Source organism: Pristis pectinata, chromosome 13 (genome assembly GCF_009764475.1).
Source record: "Pristis pectinata isolate sPriPec2 chromosome 13, sPriPec2.1.pri, whole genome shotgun sequence".
Taxonomy (NCBI): Eukaryota; Metazoa; Chordata; class Chondrichthyes; order Rhinopristiformes; family Pristidae; genus Pristis; species Pristis pectinata.
In genome coordinates this window covers 16247270-16262085 of record NC_067417.1, presented here as the reverse complement: position 1 = coordinate 16262085, position 14816 = coordinate 16247270, and positions in this window count along the sequence as shown.

Genomic DNA, 14816 nt, shown 5'->3' with positions numbered 1-14816 from the left:
AGTACTTCGGCTCATCCAAAATGTTTGTAGCCCTACACTCCTGGATTACTTTGATGTATTACTCACCAGGATTTCCATTGTCCATGCTTCATAAGAGGGCAAAGCTGAAATATTCCTGCACCCTTCCCATTTAATGTATGTGGTTGTGTAACCACAATTGCCTGATTGTACCCAGGGGAGTGATTTATTCAGTACAATGTAATCTTTTTAACTAATTCTATTAGTCTGACAGTTTAACTTGGGGAGGATGTATAATTGGTTGATGTTTAACCACCTTCTGAAATGTTTTCGCAAGCCACTCAGTTCAAGGGCAATTAGGCAGACCAAGCTGGACTTGTCAGCAACGTTCACATTCTGTCAATGAATAAATAAAAAGTAAGTAAATAAATAAATAACATGAAGCTCTAGCTCAAAAAGATTCCAGCATGAATTTCTGCAATTAAACTCTCCTTGAGCAACTGTACAAAAATACCCCATTCTGTTACCAACCAGCTGGATAAAGGCAGTATTTGCTTTAAGTAAAATGCTAAATACTGACTAAATATATAGATCATGTGGTGTTGACAGGGGATGGGAGATATCAAAGAAATGAGCAATAATAAAGGGTGTAACTGAAAGCTGTCACCAGTGTTCTGACATTCCTACCTTTGACTTTCACATTGGACATATAAAATGCAAGGCACTCTCAAGCCGTGAGCCTGGTCCTCAAAAAGTATTGCTTTTTTCATGTCTGAGATCCTACCTGTCAATGGTCTGCTGCTCCAGTACTGTGGGACCATTTCTCCTGCAGTGTTGTTGACAGCAGTAGCCGTAGGAAATATCTGTAAGAAATCTCCCATCCGGCACCACACAGCTAATGTTAGAAGAGAGACAGTTGGCCAATGGACCCTAGAACATGAGTGGTCGGAATTGAGATGTGCTGCTTGGGTGGTGGGGGAAGGACTTGTGAGATGAATTCCAGATGGAATAGTTACAGAGTCACAGAACTGTAATAAAGACAATTTTCCATTATGCAGTGAAAATGCTTGACGAAGATCATTAACCTTCTTGCATAGTTTCAGTGCCCCTAGAGGTAAGAGGTGACATATTCAGTCGTCACAACTCTTGCAACTTGCAACTGCTTATTCTGATGCCTGCAACCATCAGACTTCCACTTATCACCGGCCTCAACCAAAACCACAAATAACACCCTATGTGACTGTGACAATGGTGCAAGGTAACTCTGTATACTTCTCTGTCTCTGGCACGGTTACATAACATCCTCTTCCAGCACCTCCACTCCATTTTCACCAGAGGAAGAGTGCATTCATCTATTTCTACTCTGACAAACCCAGTCATAGGCAGAGGATTTCCTGCAATGGCTTCACTTCTCACCCCACATCAACGCTTCTGGATTCCCTCAAGAACCCGGTGTTCCTTGTGGAACTTTCCCTTTGCTTGATTATTCACAAAAGTATCTTCAGGTCCCTGCACATCTCATCTTTGCAACCTATCTTTTTCACTTGGTATTTGGTTATCTGTTCTACTATTTCCTTGGAGGTCAAATTTTGCAATATTGTATTCCTGTGAACTATTTTTGTATATTAAAAGTGATATTTAAATGCAAATTGTTGGAATTGTCAATGTCTAATGAATCAAGTTTATTTTTACAAGCTATTCAAGTACTGACGATGATGAAACACTTTTTAAATAGGAAACTTTCAAGATCTATTGACAGTTATATACATAATATTGCAATCTGTCAAGTAGAATATTGTTATTCATGGTTCATACTTTCCAAATTGATCTTTGAATATTTGGGACTAATGCATAAAAACTCTCTAAATCATTTATAGACTTCCTTTGAGATTGCAAACCTAATTTCACATTAGATGATGAATAATGCATTTCTATTTCAAAATAATTGAAGTAAACAATGTTACATAGACAGCTGTTCATGATGAAAGATCTTTGTACAAATTTCAAAGTTTGCTAGAAGCAAGATTTCAAAATTATTTTGTTCTTCAGTAATAAAGAATGGGGGTGATATTTGCCTTTAGTCTCAAACTTTCGGTGCAAGCCACTAGTTGTATTTGCTTTCACACATCTGGTTCCAATAACATCAAATGTGATATCAGTTTAAAATTGAAATTTACACAATTATCATCTGCTGGCCTCAATAAAACTAAACTACCTGCTTAGTTGCTAACCATGGCACAAGGTTGGTTGCATTCTCACTTCTGACAGAAGACTGCGGGTTCAGTGGACTTCGGCACAAGAAAATCAAAGTTGACACTCCAGTGAAGTGAGAATGCTACACTGTAAGAAGGGTCACTTTGTCAGGTGGGATTTTAAATCTAGTCCCCAGTCACTTATTGCTGGTTGTAGAGGAACCCATGACATTATTTTATTGTCCTGGCCGATTGTGGGCTCTCAAACAAAGTCACATGAAGATTTAGTTGTCATTGTTACATTGCTGTTTATAGGTACTATTGACAACTGCTCTTTCCACTTAAACTGATTACACTACAAAAACATTGCATTAGCTGCAAAGCACTACAGGTGATCCTAGTTTATGAAAAACACATTTCCCCAGCCCCCTCACCCCCCCCTCCCCCCCACCAATCTTTATTTTGGATTAGCTGCTCATTATAAACCCAACTGGATTCTACTCTCTTGACATCATCAGTAGGCTTTTGGGCCTTTTTCCTGGTAAACCTTTGACATGCAAGGCATTGAGTCTCACTGCTCCATACACAGAACCCTTGTATTTAGCATAATACAATGTCCAACTTTAATTATGTGGCATGCTAATTCATGAAAAGGGATTTTAAACAAATCAGATACAGTACATGTTCTTCTAAATGCATTCCTCATAGTGGAGAATCCACTCCTATATGCATCGTGACATGTAATGTACTTCTACTGCCCTTGAGTTCAAGCACTTTATGTAGCCAAATACACTGCTTAATTTACAGTATGATTGAATGGCCAGATACCTGTTTTAGTTGTGTTGGTTGATGGAGGAATATGAACCTGAACATCGTGAGAATTCCCTGCCTGGGAACATGGGATAGTTTGTATTCACATGAGGTGGCAAACAGATTCCCAATTGATTGTGTCATCAATTACTACCTGCTTGTAAACACCACCATCACATGTTCTGTCATTCAATTGCTCCCAGTCCCCTTCCCATAACACTCTTTCCGCTCTGTTTTCTCCACATCTACACCCCATCCCTCCTCCCCCACTGTCCCCAGTGCCTTTCTCAGCAATTAGAAACTCGTTTTATCACCAACTTACTCCAGTTCTCAAGAAAGGTCATTGGATTGAAATGTTAACTCTATTACTTTCTCCATAGATGATGCCAGACTTGTCAAATATTTCTAATATTTTCTGCTTTTATGCTGCTCAGAAGTGCACCAAAGTCAACACTTACACAACTCCTCCCCATTCCATCTTTGATGAATGATGCAGCTTTTCTGTGGAGTTTGAACACACATAACCACGTGGGATTCCCAGAGAGTTCCAGATTTCTCCCCACATCCTAAAGACATGCTCATTCTTAGGTTAATTACCAGCTCTTAATCATCCCTTGTGTAGGTGGCTCATGGAAAATTTCTGGGAAAGGAGGTTTGGTGACATATGTGAGACAATAATTTACAGGGAAGGAAATGGGGGAATGGGATTGTCCTAAGAGGTGACATAAACTTGATGGATTGAATGACTTCCTTCTTTCTCATGGGGAAATAGAAAAGCATTCCTCAGATGCACAGGCTGAAATGACATGGCCCTCTGACCTTGAGAATAGCTGGTGCTGTTGCTGAGACACAGTTTGTCCATGTAAAGCTAAATAATGGCACATGATCTACAATGCAAAAGAAAATGTCTGCTGGAGCAGCTATAGGAATCCCAGAAATTTACAAGGAACGTAAATATTTGACTTGCATTGTTTAAAGAAGAATGTGAACCACAAAACCTACAAGGAAATTAAAAGAAACACTGATCTAATTTGTACAAGTTTCAACTTGAAAAAAACTGTAAAAACATTGATAATGTGAGTTATAAATTTGCTCTATCTATTGGGAGTTTAATGGTGTAAAAGCCATCTCTTCCTCCTGTGAAATATCTTCCAATTTTCTCTGGAGTCTTTACTGATTCGATTTAGATTGTGTTGATTGTTTTTTTTTAATTACTGTCTGCTGCTGGCCATAAAATGGATGTTTTTTGTTTGATTGTATGTGATCATACAAGAAGGACAAGTGTGGATCAGCCGGTCCATTCAGCATGTTCCATTCTGACATGGTGCAATTTCAGCACATTTTCACCTAGGCACACACTGAGCTCTAGGGACTGCATCTTCCAGTCCTGAAAGATGCACAACAAAGCTCCAACTCAATGTGAATTAACTTCCAGTGGTCCACTTACCTTCCAAATTTAGCTAAGTTAGACACCCTCTGGATTTTGCTGGATTTGAATGTTTACACTAACATATAGCCAAGTGTTGCGGGTTCTGTCACAAGAAGTGGTTCTGGGAGACTCATCTTGGTCTTTGTCATTTATACTTACATTCCTTGGACTTTGCTAACTTCCCTGACTTGAGCAACCAATTCACCTGAGTTAAATCCAATCCCTTCATTAAGGTAAAGCTCTACAGATCCTTAAGTCTGACATCTTCATCCAAATCCTTTCCAGGACCTCTATATTCCCCTTTCAGGTGAAGGGGATGGATAGAATATTGTAAATCTGCTTTACCTAAAATTGTTTCCCAAAGAGAATCTTCCTTGCATGGTAAGTTGTGACAACTCCTGTTACTGATCACCCACCTGTCCTCAGTGATCCACAATGGCTCCTGTTCCACATTCATCTAAATTTCGAAAACATTCACACTAATTTGAAATCTTCTCATGGCTTGTTCCCCTTGTTGTTCCCTCCAGGCCTGCAATCTGCCAAGAACTCTGTGCACCTCAAATTCCAGCCTCTGAACATTCCTGTTTATAATTGATGGCTATACCTTCAGCTGCTGAGATTCTGAGCTCTGGAGTTGCCTCTTCAGCCTCTCCCATCTCTATGTCACTCTTTTAAACTAAAACTCTCCTCAGAACTACCATTGGTCTTACTATGTCTTTATATTGCTTTGTGTCAAATTGCATTTGAGATAACTCCTGTGAAGTCCCTCAGAACATTTTATTGCATTTAAGATACTATATAAAAGGAAGTTTTTGTTGTTATGGATCATTCACTGAATACACAGTTCCAACTTTGAGACTTGATCCTTTCTGATATTTGGCTGTCTTTGATAGTCACCATTTTTTCTTATGTTGGAGTTACCTTCAAAAGCTCTAATCTTGAATATATATGGCTTGTGACGGCCTCTTTCACCTTATTACAAATAAAGCAATGAAAGAAAGTTGATCCATGACAACGATCTACACTAAGTTCTTAATTCCCCTTCCAAACCATTTTCTTCACAATCCTCTTTTCACTTTCCATCCTTGTATCTCACAGAGGGTCTAAAGAGTTTATGGATTTCTGAATCTCCGGTAACCTTAAAATCAAACTTTCTTTAATCCTGATTACAGAATAATTTATCATTTTATAGTTTGTCACTAGCTTTTATCATGCTCAAACTTTTCTGTGAATTTATGTGAAGTAAACTAAAATCAAAAAACTGCAGGAACTGCAAACCTGAAACAAAAATGTGACCTAAAACCTGGTCAGAGAGGGACATTTCAGGGAAGGTCTTATTGAAGGCTGGAGAAGCAGAGAGGATCAGGGAAGAATTTTAGAGTTTGTGGAATGCACAGCTGACAGGAATATGATGTATGAAGTAAGATCAGTGTTAGAGGCATGGAGAGTCCTTAAGGAATTCTAGGGCTGAAGATTATCTTTGTAAAAATATGGTACTGTAATATATGGAATGATGATTTCAGGCTTTAAAATTGCATATGAGACAACTGGAGTGGTGGATGCAGGTACAACAGTATCATTTAAGAAGCATTTGGATAGGTACATGGAGCGGCAGGGCTTAGAGGGATATGGGCCGAATGCAGGAAATTGGGACTAGCTGGGTGGGCACCGTGGTCGGCATGGACTCATTGGGCCAAAGGGCCTGTATCCATGCTGTATTACTCTTGACTTTATACCTTAGGAGACATCTTTGAATAAAGGAAGATATTGATGATCAAATTCATCCTTGCCTCAGTGGATCAGAACATGCTTTAGCCATCTTGATATTTGGAAATCAAGATCCTAAACCCAGCACAAAGCTCTACTGGGCAGCAGTAATTCCTGCCGTACCATACTCTTCTGAGACTTGTACTACCTAGAGTAGGCACTCAAAGCACTGGAAAGATATCACTAATGCTGTCTCTGCACAATCCTCAAAACTGGCAAGATAAGCAACTCAGTGTCAGCATCCACTCCCAGGCCCTAATTCCACCCTGTCGGCTTGTATGCCCAACACCAGACCCCTGAAATAGGCACCATATTCTGAGCTCTGTCTCAGAAGAGAGTGGACAGAAGATACAATTCACTGATGTTCTCAAAACCCCCAACTTGTGGCAATCCCTGGCTTAGGGAGAAGGACCATTCAGGATGACACTGAGAACCCTTGAGACATTTGTCAAGAGTACACAGAAGCAGCAGAAGGAAAGCACCAAACTCTCCAACCAAGTACTTCCTGCCCCACTTGTGACAGAAACTGCAGGTCACACATTGGTCACATCAGCCAGCTCAGAACCCACTAAACCAGATTGGAAGCAAGCCATCCTTGACCGTACATGATTGCCTCAGAGAAAGAAGAAAGAGAAAAAAACAGATACTATTTTGCATGTCAAATTAATTAGTAGCAAATTGATCTAATTTTATTTTTAGTTTCAGATCATTGAAGCATTTTGTTTCAATTAAAAGCCACACATGAGGTACAATAAAATGGTACAATTTATTTTCAACCCCTTTGGTTTATCATTTGGTTCATATTGTCAACAGCAAGTACTTATCTTTGAATTAAGAGTTTTCATAAATTCTGGAGCCACAAAAAGTTTGCTCCAAAAGTTCGTTTGCTATCATAAATTAAGAAATACAGTTTTGTTCAGGAGTTTATTTTGCTACATTCGAGTTCTTTTCTCAGCAGATGCAATCAGCATTAAATATTGCTTTCAAAAGAACCCAATTGGAGCAAAACATTCAAAAGAAGCTAATGAAACCTCATATTGTTACATCGTGGTCTGGAGCATCTGTTAAGTCGGTGTCTTCTGATTTAGAAAAGTCAAGCAACTTTGCATTGCTATGGATTGTCAATTTCACCATTATTTTGCCCAAAATAATGAAAGACATGTATTTACACCAATATTAATTGGCCTAGGTGAATTACCTTCAAGTTATTTTAATCTCATTTGAGGAACTGTCCATAATTCAACATTAATTGGCACTATTGTTCAGTAGGATTTTTGGTAAAGGAGAAATATAATGAATGGAGGGTCAAGTTAATGTCTCAGTGGAGGAGAGTGCCATAGTATTAACAGGTTGTATTGAAACAGATAGAATGGGAATGAAAGTAGGTTGGCATATATGAAAATTAATGTCACCTGGCCTAGGAGAAATGCTTCTTAGGTCAGGGAGGGAAGCTTTGATGACAATCTTTCAGTTCATGAATATGGGACTGGAGAATGCAGAGAGTTATTCCCTTCTTCCAAAATAGAAAGAAGGATAACCCTTGTAGGTACAAGCAATTAATCTAACGTTGTTAAGTGGAAAGTTGCTGGAGATAATTTTCAGAGTCAAGATTAATTCTCAGTCTCAGAGGTTAGGTTAATAGGGGATAACCAATGTGTATTTGTAAAAGGCCTCAAGTTGTGTCTCACTAACCCAATTGAATTCTTTGATGAAATAATAAAGTTCATGAAAAAGTATAGTAGATGAATATATGGACTTTTAATAGACATGTTACAGCAGAATTACTTGTAAAGTAGAAGCACTTGGTATTAAAATAGCAATGGAATCTTAGGTAGTTAAATGAGGAAGGAGGGTGACACAGAGAACAATGGTGATAGATGTTTTTCTGGCTGTTGAGAAGCATGTTGTAGGATTGCTTTTCTTGCTGTATATAAATGATCTGGTTCTCAGGACCAGGAAGCAGATTAGCTCTACCCTGAAGAAGAACAATTTCACATTTGTAAAATGGACAGGCAGATTGTGGATACAACTTAGTGTAAAGTTAAGCACTTTAGAAGAAATCATATGGAGAGGTAGTTTAATATAAATGCTACGACTTTGTGGAGTGTGAAAGAGCATTGTGACCTAGGAATGCACAGTCACAAATCTTTTTTGGGTGGTGGGGCAAGTTGATAAAGTGATTTGCAATAGGGATACCAAAAAGCAATCGTACAAAACCATTAGTCAGCTTCAGTATGGTGGATAATTCTGGGCATCGTACACTGGGAAAGATGTCAAGGACTTGGAGAAAGAACAGCATGGTTTATAATACTAAAGTTACAGGATTTCAGATTATACAGAGACCCAATAAAGGTATTCTAAATCATGGCAGGTTTAATAGAATAAATAAGAAGTTGTTTCTTCTAGTAAGTGGATTGATAATTGGAAATCATTGGTTTAAATAGCTTGGTGAAACGTTAGAGAGGATCTGGATGCTGGTGGAATCACATTTATTACAACTTCCAAAAGATTATTTGACATGTCTTAGGAGGTAAATAATATGCAGAAATATGTGGTAAAAGTTAGGTTGTGAGTCTGAATTTGCTGATCTTTGTGGGTGCATTCCCATTTCTGAGCCTGTATCTTATAAAGAGTGTCTCTCTTCACAAGAACACATTCTGCTACTGAACACTATGATGCTGGAGGAACTCAGCAGGCCAGGCAGCATCTGTGGAGAAAAGCAGGACCCTTCTTCAGGACCTGAAACGTTGACCACCTGCTTTTCTCCACAGATGCTGCCTGGCCTGCTGAGTTCCTCCAGCATCATCGTGTTTTTCATTTAGATTCCAGCATCTGCAGTCCTTTGTTTCTCTTAAATACCTCTCTCTTTATGTAGCTGAAAAACATGAGTTGGCAGCTTGAATTTTAGAATTAATTTCCATTTATATTTCTCTTTTCCAATCCCGCTTGCATCTGCTGTGATTTTAAAATGTGCTGTATGTTCCAGGATACAACCAGTACTCTGGGTAGCCAACAGATCCATTATTTCTGTCTGCTGGTCCTGCCAGTAGCTGCTTTTTTTTATCAATCAACAGAAGCAAATTTAGTGCTCATTAAAATTGCTCAGGGCAAAATTATTGTGCTTGATATGTGCAACCACTTGGATTATACATCAGAGCATGGATATCCCTCAGGGCCCACTCTCAGCAGCTGGTAGCTCTGCCATTGACCTCAGCTAAGGTCATTGCTTCAAGGGGATGGACGAGAAGAATCTCTGACAGATTGAGAGCACATCTGCAGAAACCCCTACCAAAGAGACCAGAAATGCCAGCCAGAGGTTATAAGGACCCTCAGGAGGGTTTGGGAGGTTGTAGAAAGGCAGGTGTGGGGGTGGCAGGGGCAAGGTTAAGTGGGAGGAGCAGGAGATTGGTGCCTTTAAATTTTCTCTGAATGCATTAAAGGTATTGATCTTGCTGAGGCAAGGTTCTAGAAGTAAATACAACAAATGTCCTTTCGTTATTCAATAGTAATAGCAACTCCTCTGTTTTTAAACACTTTATATCCCTGCAGCACATAATAGCACTGTTAGCATTACATCAATGATTTCTTTCCAGTGCCAGGCAGATTCGGTGAGCTAGCAATGAATGACTGACTCCACTGTAGGGCTGTGATTAATACAAGCCATGATACCACAGAGGATCTACTACAATAATGCTGCTTCTAGTTGTGCAATACTCTCCACAATTATTCTCGTTCTTAGGAAGTAACAATGCTGAAATTTTCAGTTTTACCATGCCAATGCATTCCAAAAGACATTAATTGTTGGCTCTTTTAGCGATGCAGAAAACATGCTCCTTTGTGGTCTGGAATGGTGTATTCACACAACTTCTGGCATGAGTTTACGTTACTTAAGTATCAAAAATAAGCAGTTTTTTTCCTGCCTGTGAATGGGATAGTTCTGTTGATCTTGTTCTGTGTGAGAAGTATTGAGCCACAGTGCATCGCCAGTGAGCAAAGAGTGCTAATTGCTTCCTATTACACGACAGATGAAAATTAATGACTCAGATCAACTCTTAATTTAATAAAGAATAACTACAAACTCTTGGAGATACCTTGATTAAGCAACGTTGTGTAAATTGTAAATTATCATCTGGTTTGATGGAAAGTAATTCTGAAGGCAGTTGTTGAGCCGGCAAGTTAATTGGCCTTGATTCACTGTCACTAAATATAGGAAAGGGGAGAACTAAGTTTTAATTTGGAGCAATTACACTGGTGCTGCTGCAGAACTGTTTTGTAAAGACTGTTTTATCAATACTCTTTTTCAAAGAAGGGTAATGAGCATACTAAATAAAAAACAAAGCATCTAATAACAGTACAGTACTGAGAACATTAGTAAGAAAATAATCTGGAAAAAGAAGTGAAACCATCAAAGAAATTGGTTCTTTATGAGGAAGGTCCAGTTCAAGTACTCAACCCCTTTGTAATTGCAGATAGAGTTACAGCTTTTAGTGTATCATTCAGATGGATTGCTTCAGAATACAGTTATACTGCAACAGGAGTTGTTTTACACTGGGACTCCAAGGTCACCTTTAGTTCTCAGTTCCATCTGTGTTCAGCACCGTGCTGCATAGTTAAAGGAATTTCTCCACTTACATTCTGAATTCATTTTTAATTTTAAGCAACAGTAAAGCTGAAGGATAAGTGTACCTTTTCAATGGTGATACAACTAAATAAGTCACATAAGAAGTCCTGTTTTCCTATTCCATTCCATTTAGAAAAGAATTTTGTAAAAGATTTATAAAATGCTACTATATGTTTCTTGGGATGTTCTGAAGCAATTTATGGATGTGATTTTGGGCGTAGCACTGCTGTATTATAGGAAATATTCCAGCCAATTTTGTAAAACTAAATTCCCACTAACTGTGATATGATAATAACCAGATAATTTGCTTTAGTAATGTTGAATCATGAATAAATATTGTCCATGTCACCAGAGATAACTTTCCCAAACAATGTCATGGGATCTTTTATATCCAGCAGAGATTGTGGACAGAAGTTTGATTTTATGATTAATCTGAAAGACAATGTGCTGCCTCTAACAGGACAGCACTCCCTTCTCCCGTGGTCTCTAAAAAAACAAATGTGAGGATTATCAGGTAGATTGGTCGGGGAGAGACAAGATAATGATCTTACTGGTAACAAGGGCATCAAAGGAGAAGGTGAGGATGTGGTTTGGTGATAGAAACCATACAGCTACCATCATGGTCCGGGCAGAGTAAGTGGCATAAGATAAACCCATTTGGGTCTTATTTGGGAGGACAGGTGTTATCACTCCTCTGTCAGGTTTTCATTAAGGAAATAATGTGGCTGCGATTCATAATAAGCTCTTGGATAGGAAGGACCTTATTCGCCAAAGAATGGAGATTCCAATGGAAGTATGGACATGGATGGTGATGGTTGATCCACTGACAAGTCCTCTGGATCAGCATAGGGGGGCAATTTGGCTGGGATGGAGATTAGGAAGATTAGCCCCTTGGAATTCTGGGCAGGAAGGTTGGCAAAAGAATAGGATGGGGCAATTACGATTACTCCACATAAAATGGAGGCAATGAGTTCCTTTTGAAGCACGTGAGGTGGGGGGGGGTCACAGAGCAAAATTATACATTTATACTATCAATCCTGGAACTGTGGCAGAAAAGTAGGAAGGGTAAGAGTGACCTGGGATTGGGATTCGGTTTTGGATTGGGTGATAACAGCAAGCATATGATAACAGAAGAGAGGAATCAGAGAGGGGTAAAGATAATTTTAAAAAGGAATGCAAGTAACAGTGATGCTCGGTATAGATCAGCAGTCAAAATGGATACATGAGTAGACAACTTAATGAATTATATGAACAGGGAATAGAAAGGAAGTAATTGGAATGGAATCCAGATTTAAAGTCAGTGGTCAGTTGGTACTGATCAAGGAAATTGACCGTGTTGTCCAAGCTTGGTGAGTAAGTGAAGCCAAGCAGCTGAGGGAAGGGTGGAGAACTGATGGATGTACTGTCGGATTGAAGGAAATCTGCATTATCACTGCAGGGCAGAAGAAATTCTGTGGTGAAGTTGGAGCACACATACAACAGAGAAATGTACTGCAGAAGTGAGAAATTCTAGCCGGATTCTATATTGCATCTAAAGCTGAATAAACAATCATGGGCCTAGAAGTGGTGGGGGAAGGAAGTTCAAAGATCATCAGAAGAGATGGACAGTATTTGAGTCTTTTGATGAAGTCCAGTACAGAAATATAGTGTCAATGTCCAGAAATTTGTTTACCACATTTGTGAAAGTTCCAGCACTCACCAAGGAAACTGTAGGCAGGCATGGTCAGTTTGTGGGCAGGGCCAATTTAATCCAGCAACTAAATTGTAGTTGGAATTAAAGCACATCTACTATTAGAGGCAGCGGAAGCCAAACAGTGAAAGCAAGGAGAGAAGACAAGGATAGAAGTGAACAGAACTTGTGGAGTTGACAGCCTAGGAGGCATTTTATGGCTGTGTAAAAACAAATTACATAATACTATGTTTTTTGCACCATTTCACCCAATATCAATGAAAAGTAGAATGAAAATGGAAGTGGGAGTGTAACTGCAAATTGCAAGGGCTCTGCAGTTTCATTCTAGGTCCTCCATTCATCTGATCTATGCACAGAGGAACCCTGGCAAGTGCAATGGCTTCAACGTGTTCAACACACTCCTAGGTACCAATGGCAGAATTTCATTCATGCATGCACTTTAACAGAACAGTCCTTTAGGGATCAGATTCTAGCATCTACACCCTCTTGTTTCCACATCACGTTCAAGCCTCTGTCTCTAGCCTCTCCCCTCATCTGGCTCCATCAGCCCCCTTTCCTTTCTTCTTTCCTTATCTGTCTCTATCACCCACCAGTCATTGTCTCATGACTCCACCCCTCACCCTCACCCCGCTGGCTCCATCTGTCCATCATCTCTCTCCTCACCTGGTTCCACCTATCACCTGCCAGCCCCTGCCTCACCTCTCCCTTTCACCTCTTTACACTGGCTATCTCTCTTCTACGCTCTCAGTCCTGCTGCGGGGTCTCCACCTGAAACGTTGACTGTCCCTTTACCTCCATGGATGCTGCTTGATCCTCCAGCAGTTTGTTTTTTGGTCCTTAAGAGCTGTATTAGCATTACTTTGAGGGGTTGGTGCTGAGAACCTACTGTTCAGGGACGTCACAACAGCCACCATCTCAACTACAAACCCCGGTGGCGGTCCCTCCTCCCCGCATGCTGCCCCCACATGAACTTCCCACCCTTTGATCTGCTAACCTGAACCAAATATGACATCACCTATCACTTATCAACAATCCCCATCCCCTGGCACCCACCCCTGACTACTGACCTATTCCCCACCACACGTCCACTATCCCTGACAACCATTCTCTCTGCTCCACAAATTGCTGACCCCAGACAAACCCGTTCACCTTTGAACACTCCCTAGTGATGGAGCACAAGAAGAAAAAGCCCTTGATTTTGCAAGGCCTGTTCAAAGTCACAATTCCATGGATTTTAAATTTCCTATTGCTGTCCTGCAAACAAAATATTCATTGACTCATCAAGAACCGACTTTTTAATGCACATATTTCAGTGCCATCTGATTTTTAGGTAGCCCTATGTACTCGAAGCCTTTCTCACAAAATATAAAAGTCCAACTAGAAGGGAATCAGTATGAGATATTATAATGGTTAATGAAGCAGAACAGATAGCAGAAGTTAGAATAGGCAAGCATCTCAGTGGTAGTGATAACAACAGCATAAGATTCAAGATTCGGATTGACGTAAATAAGACACAATCTCAGGATAGACTGAAAAGAGCAAGCTATGAGGAAATGTGGATGGGATTAAAGAAAGTAAACAGACAAATCCTTGAAAGTCAAGGAGACAGAAAGCAGCAGGAAATCTTCAAAAGGGTCATCTGCAATTCAAGAAAAAAATATTTCACTAAAAGCCAAAAACAAGCAAGCCAATTATGGGGCACTGCAAAATGCAATATAATACAAGGAGACATTAGAAGACCCACAGACTGCACAGTGGCAAATGGACCTTAACCGATAAATATGAGGTGGTGTGTCTTGGTGGTACAAACAGAAATGTGGCCTACCCCTCAGAAAACAGAATACCAAATCAGAAAGAAGAACAAAATGATCCAGCAATCTCAGGGAGCAAATCATTAAGGCAGTATTGCAGGTCAGCCAAGCAATTAAGAAATGTTAACCTTGCAATGGCACTTATTTCTTATAGAATTCAAAAGCCGTAGAGATGTTAAACATGTAAGATTCTGGGCACACTTAAATCTGCTCATTTTTTGGTCTCCATTCCATTGGAAGGACAGAGAGGCATTGGAGAAAAGGTTTACAAGGATATACCAAACTAAGTGATTACAACTATCATGAAAGAATGAACAGGTTCGGAAGTTTTTCTTTAGAAATCAAAGACATAAGAGAGACCTAACAGAGTGGAGATGCGGTATGGGTTAAAGTTAGAAGGTTAGATGAGGAGGAAATGGCCTTGATATTTATAGGGCTGCACTTCCTGAGGGGTGACATCAGAGGGATTTCAGCCACAAGGTGTTATGAAGGATGCCTTTCAAGTTATTTGTCCAGATTTTCTGGCTGGCAACCTGCC